Here is a 14148-nt window from a genome sequence, read left to right as displayed (position 1 = left end):
TCTTGTGATGAATAAGTAATCTGTGGAGATATCGCGAGACTGTGTGAATATGCTATTGCATCCACTGATGGTCAATTATGACGCTGGAGTTGCAGAGAGGAGTCTGATTCTGGGCAGGGCTGAGCCTGGGGTACAAGCCCTGCCCACAGCAGGGCCCACCTCTCTCCTACGCAGCCAGGATGCTCATGCTGTCAGACAGTGTCCCTCCTTCTCTCCAGGACAGCAAGTGCATTTGCCTCTTGCAGGGCCAGAGCCTCTGCTGGCATGTGGCTTATGTGCGTGGCCATGTGAGTTACCTCCATGCACCAGCCCGGTGGGTGGCTTTGTGAGTGTGACAACCAAGGATTGTCCTCAGTGGCCTGTCTCAGCCCTTGTCGTCAGCCTTGCCCTTTGCTGTCCTTGACCACTGGGACTGACTTCTCTGGCAAGAGACTTGGTCTTCTGCCAGCTAGAGAAACTTGGTCCCCTGGCACAGCCCAGTTGAATGGCTGCTAGTCCACTGGGTTAGCCAGCTGGTTGCTGGGAGTCTGTGTGTGTGTGTGTGTGCACGTGCGTGTGTGCGTGCTGGGTGGGAGGGCTGTCTGGGGACTTGGAACCCAGAGGCGGCACATCCGCTATGTGTCTGGGAGTTGCAGGGTGCTGGGCTCTGGCCTTCGTTTCCAAGGCAATGGGCAGCCTCCTTCTGCAGTCTGCTCCTCTCTGGACCAACTGACAGTCATAGAGCCAAGGGCTTTGGGCCAGAGACAGAGGAAGGGGAGGGAACTCCATCAGACCCTCCATGGATATCTTGGAGACAAGAACTTTGAGCAACTGCTCCCTTCCCTGGGCTATAGAACGGACTTTTCCAGGAGCCCCTGGTTGCTGTCTTCTCACTTACTGCAGAATGGCCTCTTCCATCAATAAGATCTGTGAGAATATCCAGGTGCCAGCAAGGTCCAGCACCTTTCTCGTGAATTCAGCTCTAGCATTAAACAGATTTAGGTCCTTTTCTTGATCTGCTCCGTTTGATCTTGATCCTCTATCTACATGCATTATCTGTCTTGCTCCACAAGTCAGCCATTTGATGTGGGTGTTATTATTATCCCAATTTTATAGGTACAGAAATCAAGGCTCTGAAGACTTGCCTAGGGTCACATGGCTAGTAAGGGGGTGAAGGCAGAGCTGGAACTCAAGGCAACAGTGTGGCATAGCAATTAAGAGCAGGAGCTGCAAAGACAGGCAGTGCTGGTGTCAATCTTGACTATTTCACTTATTAGCTGGGTAATTTTGGCAAAGATAGAAGCCCACTGACGGCTGAGGCTGGGACTCCTGGGGGTCCAGGCTCTGCAATCAGACTTAAAAGTTCAAATACTCCATGTTCTCAGTTCACCCAAGGCTCTCAAGAGAACTTACACCAATCAAAGTCCCCAGACGTGGATGTGTCCATGTGACTAAGTTATGACCAATGAAAAGTAAGCATAAGTGATATATTAGACTTCTAGGAAGTCTCTTTAGAAGAGAGGGGCTGTCCCTTTTGTCTCTTTTCTCCTTTCTTCTGCCTAGAATGTAGTTGCTATAGATGGAGCACCAGCAGCCATATTGGACTAAGAGGTGACCTTGAAGAAATAGAGAAAGATCCTGGGTCTCTGACGACTTCATGGACAGACCCTACAAGCCTTGTATTGCCTACATCTAGATTTTTGCGCATGAGAGTTTAAACCCTTGTGTGTTTGAGCCACTAGTTCATAGTGATCTGATACTTGTAGCTGAGTGTTATTCCTACCTGATAAACCAAGTGATCAGTTTGATCAGTTTATAGTGAGGAGAAGCCCTTCCAATGACCCTGACTCCTACCCACCCACCATCTAGGACACCTGGACTGTGTATTCCCCAGAGGTTGTGGCTGAGAGTGGAACTGGCAGAGTCAGGCCCTGAGAGTTGTCTGGGGTGCAAGCCCTGCCCACAGCAGGGCCCACTGCTTCTAAGCAGCCAGGAAGCTCATGCTGTCAGACAGTGTCCCTCCCTCTCTCCAGGACAGCACAGGAGGAACACTCTTTGCACACAACAGGCAGGTCGTAGCATGGTTGGTTAGACTTGACTCTCCAATCCCTTGGGGAAGCTTTGAGATTTGCACCTCAGCTGAGAGCCACTCTGCCCTCTGGACACAGGAGATGCCAGGCCTCCTTTCTTTCCTGCAACCCTGACCCACCATCTCTGAAGATGGTGCATCTGCCTGTTTTCGGTTGTGAGATGTTAATTCTGCTGACTTCGAAGGGTGGCATGTCCTGGCCTTAGGCCCAAGGTCTATGGGTGGTGTTGGGCAGGGTGGGCAACTCCCTTCCGGAACCTCCTACCCACTAGGCCCTGTGCCGGAGGACTGGCTGGTTTGAGGCTGCACTGCATGGCTCCCTCTTCTACTCTGGCCGTTGCTCCCTGCAGCTCAAGGCACTGAATTATGGCTTGTAAATTCCCAGCTCCAAAGTGCTAATCCTTCCCTCTGCCTTTTTGACTCTAGCTTTGTCTGGTGCCTGTGGGGAAGAGGAACTCAGTGTCATATTTTGGTAACGTCATCTTGGGAATTATACAAACCCTGGAAGATTTGCCATCAGCGTAAGTTGAAAGCATATTTTCCACATTGCAAAAGTTCAGGACTTTACCCGTCCACCCACCTATCCATCTACTCAAAAACCCCTCCATTCACCGAGCCAACATTTATTGAGGGCTCCGTGTTCCAGGCACTCTGCCAGGCATCGGAGATAAAGAAAGTAATAAGTGATGGTTCCTTTTTTCAAGGATCCCACAGGTACACAGGCAATTATGACATGTGGTTGTGTGTGCTGCAAGAGGGGAAGAGTCAGGTGTCCGTGGGGCCACAGGAGGGGCCACCCCAGCTGGGACAATGAGGTTTTTGGAAAGCTTCCAACTCAGGCGGTTTTTCAGCTGAGACCTGAAGGATGAGCTGGAGCTGGTGGTGGTGTGAGGAGGGGAGAGATACCCGGCAGAGGGAGAGACATGTGCAAGGGCCTGAGGCCAGAGCCCGGAGTGTTGGCTGTGTGCAGGCAGTTGGGTCTGGCTGCCGTGTAGAAGGTGGGCACGACCTGTGGGTCTGATCTGTCTAAGATGCTTATGGCACCTTCCTTTTGCAGAGTCTCAAGTGGTTTTGGTTTGCCCGGGGAGGTAGGGAGGAGGAAATCATTTCTTATCGTGTGATCCTGGCGGCCGGGAGAGGGTGAGTGGCTTGACCCCACGGCCGTTCTCTAGGACGTCTCTGTCTTCCAGCCCAACCTTGGCTCCAGGCCTGGCTCACCCCTAAACTATCCAATGGTTGGAGAGCTCCCCTCTCCTTGCCTGTCCTGCCAGAGGAAGCAGCAGGGTCCTCGTGCCTGTTCCCTGGGCAGCCGGTAACTTGGCCTGGCTCTCCCCTGCGTGGCTCCAGTCCCGGCCTTTTGGCAGGGCTGCTCACTCATTACAGCCATCACAACCAGCCCTTCTCCCTGTTCATCATCCCTCCAGCTGAGCCCGTGATATTTTCCTTTGAGTCTCCAGGGCGTGCTCCAGTCTTGAAGGCCTGGGAGAGGCCTGACCCAGTCAGGAGGTCCAGGAGGGCTAGAAGCGGGGTGCAGGGGGCCTGGCAGGCGGTGGGCAGCTAGAGCTGTTCAGCCCCTTCCCTCCTTTCTCTGCCCCTTTCCCCAGGGTGGGGCAACTCCCCTTTGGAAACTGGGCATTGGAAGGCCTAGGGTCCTCTGGGTTGGTTTTTCTGCAACATGAACTAATTAAAGGGCAGAACATGCAAGTACCTTACGAGACCCACAAACCACCCAACTCACGCAATACACAAACCACACCATAGGCAACACACAATATGCACACACCCCATACTACACACCCACCAAACCCATGCACTCCACACCCGTGCAACACACACTGTGCAACATGCGTACACACAGACACAACATGTAACCCACATACAATGTGTGCACACACACATCACCTGCTCTTCCCCACGGAGAACACACACACACCACGTACAGGGCACACATCATGCAGTGCATCCATTGCAAAACATACAGAACTTTATAATAATACGATAATAGCTAATGTTAACTGGGCACTTACAGTGTTAGGCACTGTTCTAAGACCTTCCCAGAAATAAACTAATTTAATCCTTACAACACATCTAGAAAGTGAGTACGATTATCTTCCTTTTGCTGATGAATAGGGAGAGGCACGGAAAGCTTAAGCCACTCAATATTCATGCCATTCAACACACCCTACTTGACAGCCATCATGACTACACACAACACCCAATAGCCACTCTACACTCTACGCTCAGGAAGCAACGAGCAATTTGCCTGGACGCACCTGGCATGCACAGGACCCATGACGTACATCTCTTTCCGTAGGGCACCGCGTCCTCTGCCGCTCTTGCTGACTCCCTCATCACGTGGCCCTGCCCCATCTGCCCTTTTAGTCCTGCCCAACCCCCTCCGCCATTTGGCATAATCATTTGCCTACCCTTCACAGTCCCATTTGGTCCATATCCTAGTTCTTTCTCCCATCAAATTCCTTTTTCCTGAACTGTCAAAGCCGTTCTTTCAGCGTTCTATGGCTTTGGACAATGCACTTTACTTGTCTGTGCTTCACTTTTCTCATCTGCGAGATGAGGATTGTAGTCCAGAGCTGGCGGGATCGTGATGGGGAGGAAACGAGGCTGAAGTATGGAAGAACTTAGGCACCTGCCACAGGAGGTGCTCAGGAAACCTGGCTCCCTCCATCCCAGTCTTCCTTCCTGGCAGAGAAACTGCCAGGGTCCCATCAGGCTTCTTGCGAAACTTAACTGCCCAGCTGGGTGTGGCCACCATGCCGTCACCCTCTGGAGGTGGGCAATGTCCTGTCTCTCTGGAGTGTGTCCCCTGTAGCTGGACAGGGCCTGGTCTCCTCTGCTGCAGATCACCTGTCAGCTGCCCCCTCCTTCCCCCTCCAGCCCCCTGCCTCTTGCTCAGGATGGAGCGTAGTGACAACGGTGCCTGATCCAGGCCTCTTTCCTCCAGCAGGAAGAACGCGGTTGCCACAGTGATGATTCTCTTCGTTCCCAGCTCCCCAAGGACACAGCCCACCTACCACGACCCTGCTTGCTGGCTGCCAGGGTCTCTGCTTCCCTGCTCACCGCCCCTGTGAGGTCCTCCAGCTCCAGGTCAGCGTGTGGAGGTGGTGAGAACATCGGTGGAGACAGCAGCCCAGGCTGCTGCTGTGGGGCTCTGAGCCCCCTCAGTATCCTCTCTTTCTGTTCTTCCTGGGCCCACCCCCGGCCTCTCCCCAGGCCGAGACACCTGTCCACAGGGGTGCCCCATCCACTGAGGCAGTCGACTTGTTGAAATCGCCTCCAGCCCCAGCTTCTCCCTCTGCCACCTGCTTTCTGTCTGGGGAAGTGCTGGGGTGTGTGGGGGTGGGGGTGGGGGTCCTGCCAGGGGCAGTGGGGCCTCTGGAGACCCCAGGGAAGCAGCCACAGCAAACTGGACCTTGCACTTGGCAGAGAGCCTCAGGGAGGCTTAGGGGCTTCCAGCCTCCTTTCAGTGGTCCTGCCCCTGCCCAGGTGAGTCAAGGTTGGTCGGGGGTGAGACCCGGCCAGTGGGCTGTCCAGCGGCTGTAGGTTTCTTGAAGAGTCAAAATCCTGTCAGTCCTCCAGATGTACGGAAGGGGACTGTCAAGCTTTCCTCTCACCCGTTCACTCCTCCTGGGAGTGGCCATGGCCCAGGGCCTGTCAACTGGTGACCTTCCTCTGGGGGAGCCAGGACTCCTCCTTAAACCATCCACACCTCCTTGGGTGCTGTTTCCAGGCAGGAAACGTGGAAGGTGTTGGCCAACACCCCCTCCCGTTTTGTATAGAAAATGTAGAATTTAGGATTTTTGAGGTTTGGCCTGCAGTGCCAAGGTGTGTGGCCATGTGGAATAGTGAAGCTGGAGGACACTGAGGGAAGGGCACAGCTGCCACGGGCTGCCTCCCTCACCCCATAAACAATGCCCTATGTCCTCCCCTCGCCCCCACCTTCAGACTTGGTGGGTACCGTATCCTGATGGGAGGGCGTGGATGTGGAGGGGAGGTTGTGGGAAGTTACCAGAACTTGGCAGCAGTTTCCCTGTCTCTTTGGCAGCCTGAAACAAAGCCCCAGGGCAGACCTGGCTCAGCTGTAGACACCGGCTCTGGCTACAGAGACCGTGACCTAATTTCCAGTTTTCTAACTGGCCCTGCTATGGAGGCGGTAAGCCATATGTCTCCCCTTCCCCACAAACCATATTTCTTACGTCTTTGGAAGCCTCTCTGGTCCTGTGGTCCCCCTGGGGGACAGGCACCCCTCAGGGACCCACTGCTGCTCCAGCCCCTTCCCCATTCCCCTTCCCCTGGGAGCCCCGTTTCCCAGGCTGGGGGCGTTATGAGAGGGCGGGGCTCCTCTCCACCGTCCTTTTCTCTCTGCTCTCCCCACTCCCCATCTTTCATCATGATTACACCCGGCCTCTCTGAGGGGGAAGGAGGGAGGGAAAGGGGGAGAGAGAGGAGGGAGTAGGAGGTGGGAAAGGATAAGGGGGAGGAAAATGGGGGTCCCTGGGGAGGGCCAGGAAGAGAGGAGAAGGAGGCAAAAGTTAAGGGGCACCCCTGGGCCGGGGCGTCACTCCTTACCGCCTCCAAGTCTTTCTTCCAATGTCACCTTCTCAAAGAGCCCCCTCTGTCCTCACTGTTTAAAATGACAACCGCTCACCCCACTCCCAACCCTCCAACTCTGCTCTGCTTTTTCTTTTGGTTTTCCTACACGGCCCACATTCTTTTCTAACACACCATCTAATTTACTTCCTCTCTCTGTTTCCTTTGGTTCTCGTCTGTCTCTGAGTGCCTCGCCCCCGCCATTGGGATGTACTTTTGTCTGTTTTGTTCACAGAGGTATCCCAAGGCTCTGTAGTGGCCGGGATCTGGTAGGCACTCAAGAAACATGTGTTGACCGAATGCATGTGTGAATGCCCTCGAAGCCAAGGAATAGGCTGGCCACCCTGCGGAGGGACAGACTCCAGGTCTCCGTCCGGGTACATCTCAGCATTTCTGATCTCTGCAAGGGCCCGGGGTGGAGGGGCGGTCTCGGCCCGACTGTGGGCCAGCTACGCGGGTCGTGGCTGATGAAGTGGGCAGGGGGCCGCTGCTCCATCTTCCCGGGCTGCTGACCCACTTTCTGCTCCTCCTCAGCTGCGGCTGCCTCCCGTGCTGTGTCCAGCTGGACACAGGCTGGTCTCCTCTTCCTCCAGCCCCACCCGGGACCGAGCAAGCAGCCTCTGGGGATCCTTCTTCTCAGCCTCGGCAGGGTCCGTTCCCAGCTCCAGGGCATCCTTGGAAAGCATGCACTTGGTACCTCGCTCCTGGCAGCCAAGAAGTGGAAGAGCCCAGCTCCAGCTGCTGGCTCCTCGAGGCCTTTGTCCACCTCATCTGCCCAGCAATGGTCTCTGTCCCAGCCAGGCTGCCTCTGGGGAACCTCTCAGAAACTTCTCAGGAGAGGCCCAGCCTCAGAGCGGGTGTGACAAGGTCTTGCTCTGGCCTCCTGCTCAGCGATCATCTGTATCTTCCTTCTGAGCATGGTCACACTGCCTCCTCCCGACGGGGGGAAGGACAGAGGGGTTTCCCCACTTACGCCTGTCCATTTTGGGGAGGGCTTTTGATGGTCAGGCTGGGCCCTCCACACCCTGGGAGCGTGGATCAGGGACCCTGGAGCTCTCCTACATCCTGCGCCATCCTGAGGGTTCCCAACAGGCTTCCCCGCCTTAGCAGATCCAAACCCCTCTCCTTCACCCCACCTCGTCCCACCTGCCTTGGTGAATGGCTCCCCTAACTGCCTAGCGGCTCAGCTCTAGAACCCTGGAGTAGTTCTTGCTGCCTCTCTCTCACACCCACACCGTCTCAAGAAATTCTGTCGGCTCTGACTTTAAAGAATAACCAGAAGCCAGAAACTTCTTCCCATCCCCACCGCCCTGCCCTGGTCAGAGCCACCATCGAGTCTTGTGTGGAGGGTAGCTGTGGCCCCCTAAATGGTCTCCCTGATGACACCCTTGCCCCTGCCAGTTTATTGTTTACCAGCAGCCCGAGGGGTCCTGCTAAAACCATAGTCGGTCATGTCCCTTCTCTGCTCACAGCCCTGCCAGGTCCCTCCGCAGCCCATAGTCCCACACAATCTGCTCCGCTGCTACTCTCTGAACTCCTCCTTTGTTCTACCCTCCCGCTCCCGCCCGCCAGCCACACTGGCTATCCCTTGAAATCAACTAGTATGCTCCTGCCTCAGGGCCTTTGCTCTTGTTGTGTCCTCAGCCTGGAATGCTCTTCCTCTAGATAGCTGCATGGCTCACTCCTTCCTTCAGGTCTCTGCTCAGATGTCACCTCCTCAGACAGAATTTTCTCGACCACCCTCTGTCGATGTTCCCCACCCCATCCCTCTCAAGCCTCTTGAGAGGTTGGTGCTCTTGAGAACATCATGCTTAAAGCAGGCTGGGGCGCTTCTCCTGTGGGCTGGGCATCTGGTTGGGAGGTTTTCAAGTGTTAATTCAGCCTCATAACAGCAGCACGAGGCAGCTCTCACGATCACGTTTCCAGACAAGGAAACTGGGGCTGAGAGAGACTAACAGATGTTTTTAAGCTTTATTGAGACATAAGTCACATACTATAAAATCCACCTATTTAAAATATCAATGTTTTTTAGTATAGTCACAGAGTTGTGCAACCCTCACCACAATCAATTTTGGAAGGTTTCCATTACCCCAGAAGAGTATCCGTTAGCAGTTGCTCCCCACTCTACCGTCAATCTGCCTTCTGTCTCTCAGGATTGGCTTGTGCTTCACATTTCTTGGAAACGGGATTGTGCAATATGTGGTATTGTGTGACTGGCTTATTTTGTGCTAGATTTTACAACTCCGCGATGTTATTAAATGACCAATGGTTAAACTACACACTTTCAAATGTGTTAGAAAGGAACAACAGTAGATATTTGTTAGACAGTCCGTGAGACAGGATGATGGGGAAGAAGAAAGACGGTGGGTCTGGAAGAGATGTCTGTACATCCACGTTCACAGCATCCTTATTCACGACAGCTCAAACGCAGGCACAGCCCAAGCATCCTTGGATGGATGAGAGGGTGAGCAAATGTGGTCTATACATGCAATGGAATATTATTCAGTCTTAAAAAGTAAGGACATTCTGACACATGGGACAAGGTGAATGAACCTTGAGGACAGTATGCTAAGTGAAATAAGCCAATCAAAAAAGAAAAAATACAGTATGATTTCACTTATCTGAGGTACCCCGAGAAGTCAAATTCATAGAGACAGAAAGTAGACTGGTGGTTGCTGGGGGCTGAGGCGGGGGACAAGGAGAGTTATTGCTTGGTGGGGACAGAGTTTCAGTTTTGCAAGATGAAGCGTTCTGGAGGTGGGCGGTGCTGCTGGTTGCACATTATGAATGTATTTGATACCACTGAACTGTACAGTTAAAAATGGTTACAATGGTAAATTTTATGTTATGTGTATTTTACCACAATAAAAAAATTGGGAAAAAGAAAAGAAAGGCCCTGGGCTAGGAGTCACAGGGCTTGAGTTCTTGTCCTGATTCTGCCTTTCACTGTGTGACTGTGTGCAAGACAGCAACCTCTCTGGGGATGCTAACAGGTTTGTCCAAGTCACACAGCGACTGAGGGAAAGTGACTACAGTGGCCGCGCTTCAGGGCAACTCCCAGGGCGGGCCTTCAGCAGAGGAGTCTGTCCCAGCCGTGGCCCTGGGTTCCTGCTTGCCATCCGCCCCAGCGTCTCTCTGGTCTCCCCGGCCAGCTCCTCAGGAGCCGAGGGGAACCCCTGGAGCATTGACTGGATTCCCAGAAGACCCGTGTTCAAATTTCAGTTCGCTCCTCCCCAGCTGCATGCCTACCTCCGTGAAGCTCAGTCCCTTCCTCTGTAAAATGGGACAACACACACACCCACAGCCCGGGGCTCTGAAAACCACACGTGATAAAGCACATGGCCGGCACGCGATGAGTGCCTGGCAAACCATCTGCGTCCTCTCCCGGGGAAGAAAGCTTTTGCCGAATGCGGATGGGAGGGCAGGAGGAGGCGCAAGTTCTGAAGCTCAGGCCGTTCTTTCCACCTGGCTCTCTCTTGGGGATCTGGAGCCACAGCCCCTCCCCCATTCTGTGTTCAGCCCTGAGGCTGCCAGGTGGTGTTGGGGACAGGGCACCTGTCCCCACATTTGTGGGGCGGCAAGGCAGAAACAAACTGCTTGTTTATTCTCCCCGCCTGGGACACTGCGGTCTCCTTGCTGGAGCATCTATCTCTGTGGAAATCTTGGCTGAGATTTATCGTCCTTTTCCTGCTGGCTGCAGACTGTGTGAAGGTAAGAAACGTCCTTTTTGAGGCAATAAAATATAAAATGGAACCCAATTTCTCTCCAGGGTAAGAATCATTATGTTTGACAATGGCTGTAAAGTGTGCGGCAGTGAGGGGCAGGGTTGGCTCCCGCGGGCCTGGGTGGAGGAGGGGGACGGGAGCCACCCCTGCGAGATGGAGTGACTGCGCAGTCACCAAAGTGGGCCTGGAAGGAGCCAGGAACCAGAGACGCCACCCACAGCCCATCTGATGCCCCAGTACGCTTGAGGTCCCCATCCCTGGAGGTCCCCACATGGATTCACGCACATTTATCAAGTACCTACGCGAGGCAGCGAGAGGTTAGCAGGCCGCCCTGCTTGCTAAACCCGGCACTTTGGAGAGAGAGAATAAACATGTGCTCAACTAAATTAAATTGAATTGAGCATTCAGGAGTTTGGGTCTTACGCAGGGGTGTGGCGAACCCAAGTTTTAAGAGATGTTATGTGTGTGTGTTTCCATCCTTTCGAGATCGAATTTACAAAGAGCTTAAGTCTTTTCTTTTTTTTAAAGATTGGCCCTGAGCTAACATCTGTTGCCAGTCTTCCCGATTTTTGTTTTTTTTCCCTCCCCAAAGCCCCCTAGTACATAGTTGTATATCCCAGTAGTAGGTCCTTCCAGTTCTAGTATGTGGGACGCCGCCTCAACATGGCTGGATGAGCAGTGCTAGGTCTGCGCCCAGGACCCAAACTGGCGAGCACGAAGCAGAGCGCGCGGACTTAACCACATGGCCATGGGGCGGCCCCAGCGCTCAAGTCTTAAGTGTACAATTTAATAAATTTTTTTACATGATCATATCCATGGAAACACCACCCAGATCAAGATACAGCACATTTATGGCACCCCAGGACATTCCCTCATGGCCCTTCCCAATAAAGGCTCCCCAAGACAACCACTTAGATGCGTTTCTTTCTTCTTGAATGTCGTATAATTGGAGATCTACAGTGTGCAGGCTTTTGAGTTTTCCCTTCTTTTGCTCGTAAATAAGATCTATCCGTGCTGTTGCGTGTCCCAGTTCAGTCTTTTTCATTGCTGTTTACTATTCCGTGTTAGGAATATATCATGGTTTACCTATCCATGATGACGTTGACGGACATCATGGTTGCTTCAAGTTTGGGGCTTTGACTAGTAAAGCTGCAGCAAACGTTCTTGTAAACACCTTTTAGTGGACGTAGGGAAGAGTTTTGAGTAGAGGAGTGACATGATTAGATTGGTTTTTTTCTTCTGTCCCTTGTGATGGTGAATTTTATGACTAGGGTGAATTTTGACTAGGTCATGGGGTGCCCAGATATTTGGTCAAACATTATTCTGGGTGCGTCTGTGAGGGTGTTCAGGATGACATTAACGTTTGAATTGGAAGACTGAGTAAAGCAAAGTGCCCTCCCCAATGTGGTGGGCCTCATCCAATAAGGTGAAGGCCTGAATAGAAAAAAACACGGACCCTCCTGCAAGTAAGGGGGGACTCCTCCTGCCTGACTGCCTTGAGTTGGCACATGGGCTCTTTTTCACCTTTGATTCGAACTGAAACGTTAGGTCTTCCTGGATCTCGAGCCTGCCGGCTTTTGGACCGGAACTGCACCGTGAGCTCTCCTGGGTCTCCATCTTACTGGGAGCAGATCTTGGGGCTTCTCAAGCCTCTACAATGATGTGAGCCAATTCCTTATAATAAATTTCTTTCTCTCTCTCTCTTTCATATCTATCTCTCTCGCTCGCTCTTTATGTGTATATATATATATATCTCCTATTGGTCTGTTTCTCTGGAGTACCCTAATATAGCCCTCTTTTTATTTTGAAAGATTTCAAGTTTATTAAAAAGTTAAGATTGCATACAATTGTGATAAATTGATTGCATTAACGACACTTGCCCCCTGTGTCACCTTCTTTGGAAGCGTCTCCCTGCACTGAGCCTGGCCTTGGCCCTGTGACTTGCTTTGACAGAAGGACAGCAGCATCACTGAGGCAAGCAGAAGCTTGAAAGCACGTGTGTTCCTTTTCCTCTTCCTGCTTTGGACCCCGCCATGAGGACACGCCCAGGCCAGCCCGCCCTCGGGATGGGAGACTCGTGGGGGACAGCTGAGCTGTGCAAACCGTGGTCACCCCAGATCAGCCCGGCTGCAGCCCACCCACCAGCTGAAGACAGACTCATGACCCACCCAGCCCGGGGCTTGCAAGAAATCATAAACGGCTGCTGTTCTAAATTCAGGGATGATTTGTTAACACAAACAACAGATATGACAATAAATGCTTGTTTATCCTTTACCTAGATTGACCTATTATTAACGTTTGCCATGTTTGCTTTATTGTTCCTTTTATACTTCTTTCTCTGAAACATTTGAAAGTTGCGACATCATGACACTTCCACTGCACACGCTTTATCATCTGTCTCCTAAGAGCGAGGCCATCCTCCTGCACGGCCGTGCTACCACGATCCCACTAAGACACTCAATCTTATCGCAATAATATCATCTAACATAGAGCCCATATGCAAATTTCCCTAGTCACTCAAAGCTGTCCTTCATAGCTGTCTTATTTCTTGTTTTAGATGCAGGCTCTAATTAGGATCATTCCGGTACACTGCCCACTTCCACAGTCCTGTCCCTGTACCTGGATGTTTGTAGGCCGGGCCCTGCGTCCAACTGTGACGACCGAGGCAGGGCAGCCACACGGTCTGCCTTCAAATCCCTACAGTGCCACCTCCCAGCTGGGTGACCTTGGAGAGTCACTTCATGTTCCTTGGCCGTGGGTGCTGTATCTGCACAACAAGCACGTTACCGTCATCCACCTCATAGGTCATTGTGAGCATCAAATGAGTTATACACGGAGCGGCCCACAGTGTAAATTGCCGTGCATACGTTAATGACTTTTGTCACAGAGACAATCGTTATTACTCTCTGTGTCTGTTGATCAAAGGATTTCTTGTCAGACACCTTTCTGCTGTGGTTGGGAAAGCACAGTGGCTTCCTGCTCCGATAACCCCTGTGCAGACTGGGGGAGACGGCGTGGTTTTGGGGAAAGGGCACCCTCGTCCTCACTTTACCTCTAACTTGCTCTCTGGTCCCCAGATTCCCCCTCCTCCCTCCCTCCCTCCCTCCCTCCTGTCTTCCTTCGCCTTTCTTCCTCCCTTCTTTCAATTTTATCAGTTGAAGCTTTTTCACCCCCTCATTCCATTTTCCCCCTATTAATTTGGAAGTTATAATACATTGCTATTTCTAGTCTGGTGTAATTACCCTAGAAAATTTAACATGCACATTTAGGCTCTAATTGTCATCGCTGAGTTCTGTGTTCACCCTGCTCCCACACAGATCCAAGACCTGAAAATGCGGCCAGTCTGCTTGCCCCGGATTTTGCATCTTTCTTGTTGGTTTGTTTTAACCCCACAAATTAAGCATTTTAAATCGTCAATGTTTGTTTAAATTTACCCACTGTTTCTTTTTTGCTCACCGTTCTTTCTTGCATCTCAGACCTTCCTGCTGGGCTCATTTTCCTTTCCTCCTGAAGTTTATTCTTTAGGACTTCCTTTAGCAAGGGCTTTGGCTGTAAACTCCAACAGTTTTTGTTTGTCTGAAAATGTCTTTATTTTGCTCTCATTCTTGAAAAACAGTTTCAGAGGTTATGAATTCTCAGGTGACAGCTGTCTTCTCTCGGCTTTTTGAGGGTGTTATGCTGTGGCTTCCGGTTTTCTTTGAGAACCCCGCCATCAGTCTATTTGACGCAATCTCTCTTTTATCTCTG

General features: G+C 52.1%; 2 long non-coding RNA genes across 2 annotated transcripts; both read left to right on the top strand.

The window, feature by feature from the left end:
* Positions 1-6105: 6105 nt before the first annotated feature.
* LOC139081987 (uncharacterized) lies at positions 6106-9568 on the top strand. The gene is made up of 3 exons (XR_011537572.1): positions 6106-6239; positions 6912-7053; positions 7211-9568. It is a non-coding gene; the product is annotated as an uncharacterized lncRNA (long non-coding RNA).
* A 513-nt stretch (positions 9569-10081) lies between these two features.
* On the top strand, positions 10082-12675 carry LOC139081988 (uncharacterized). The gene is made up of 2 exons (XR_011537573.1): positions 10082-10387; positions 12355-12675. It is a non-coding gene; the product is annotated as an uncharacterized lncRNA (long non-coding RNA).
* The last annotated feature ends 1473 nt before the right edge of the window (positions 12676-14148 follow it).

The sequence above is a fragment of the Equus przewalskii genome, chromosome 2 (genome assembly GCF_037783145.1).
Source record: "Equus przewalskii isolate Varuska chromosome 2, EquPr2, whole genome shotgun sequence".
Lineage (NCBI taxonomy): Eukaryota > Metazoa > Chordata > Mammalia > Perissodactyla > Equidae > Equus > Equus przewalskii.
The sequence above is the reverse complement of the archived record's forward strand: the minus strand, read 5'-3'. Positions and strand labels throughout refer to the sequence as shown.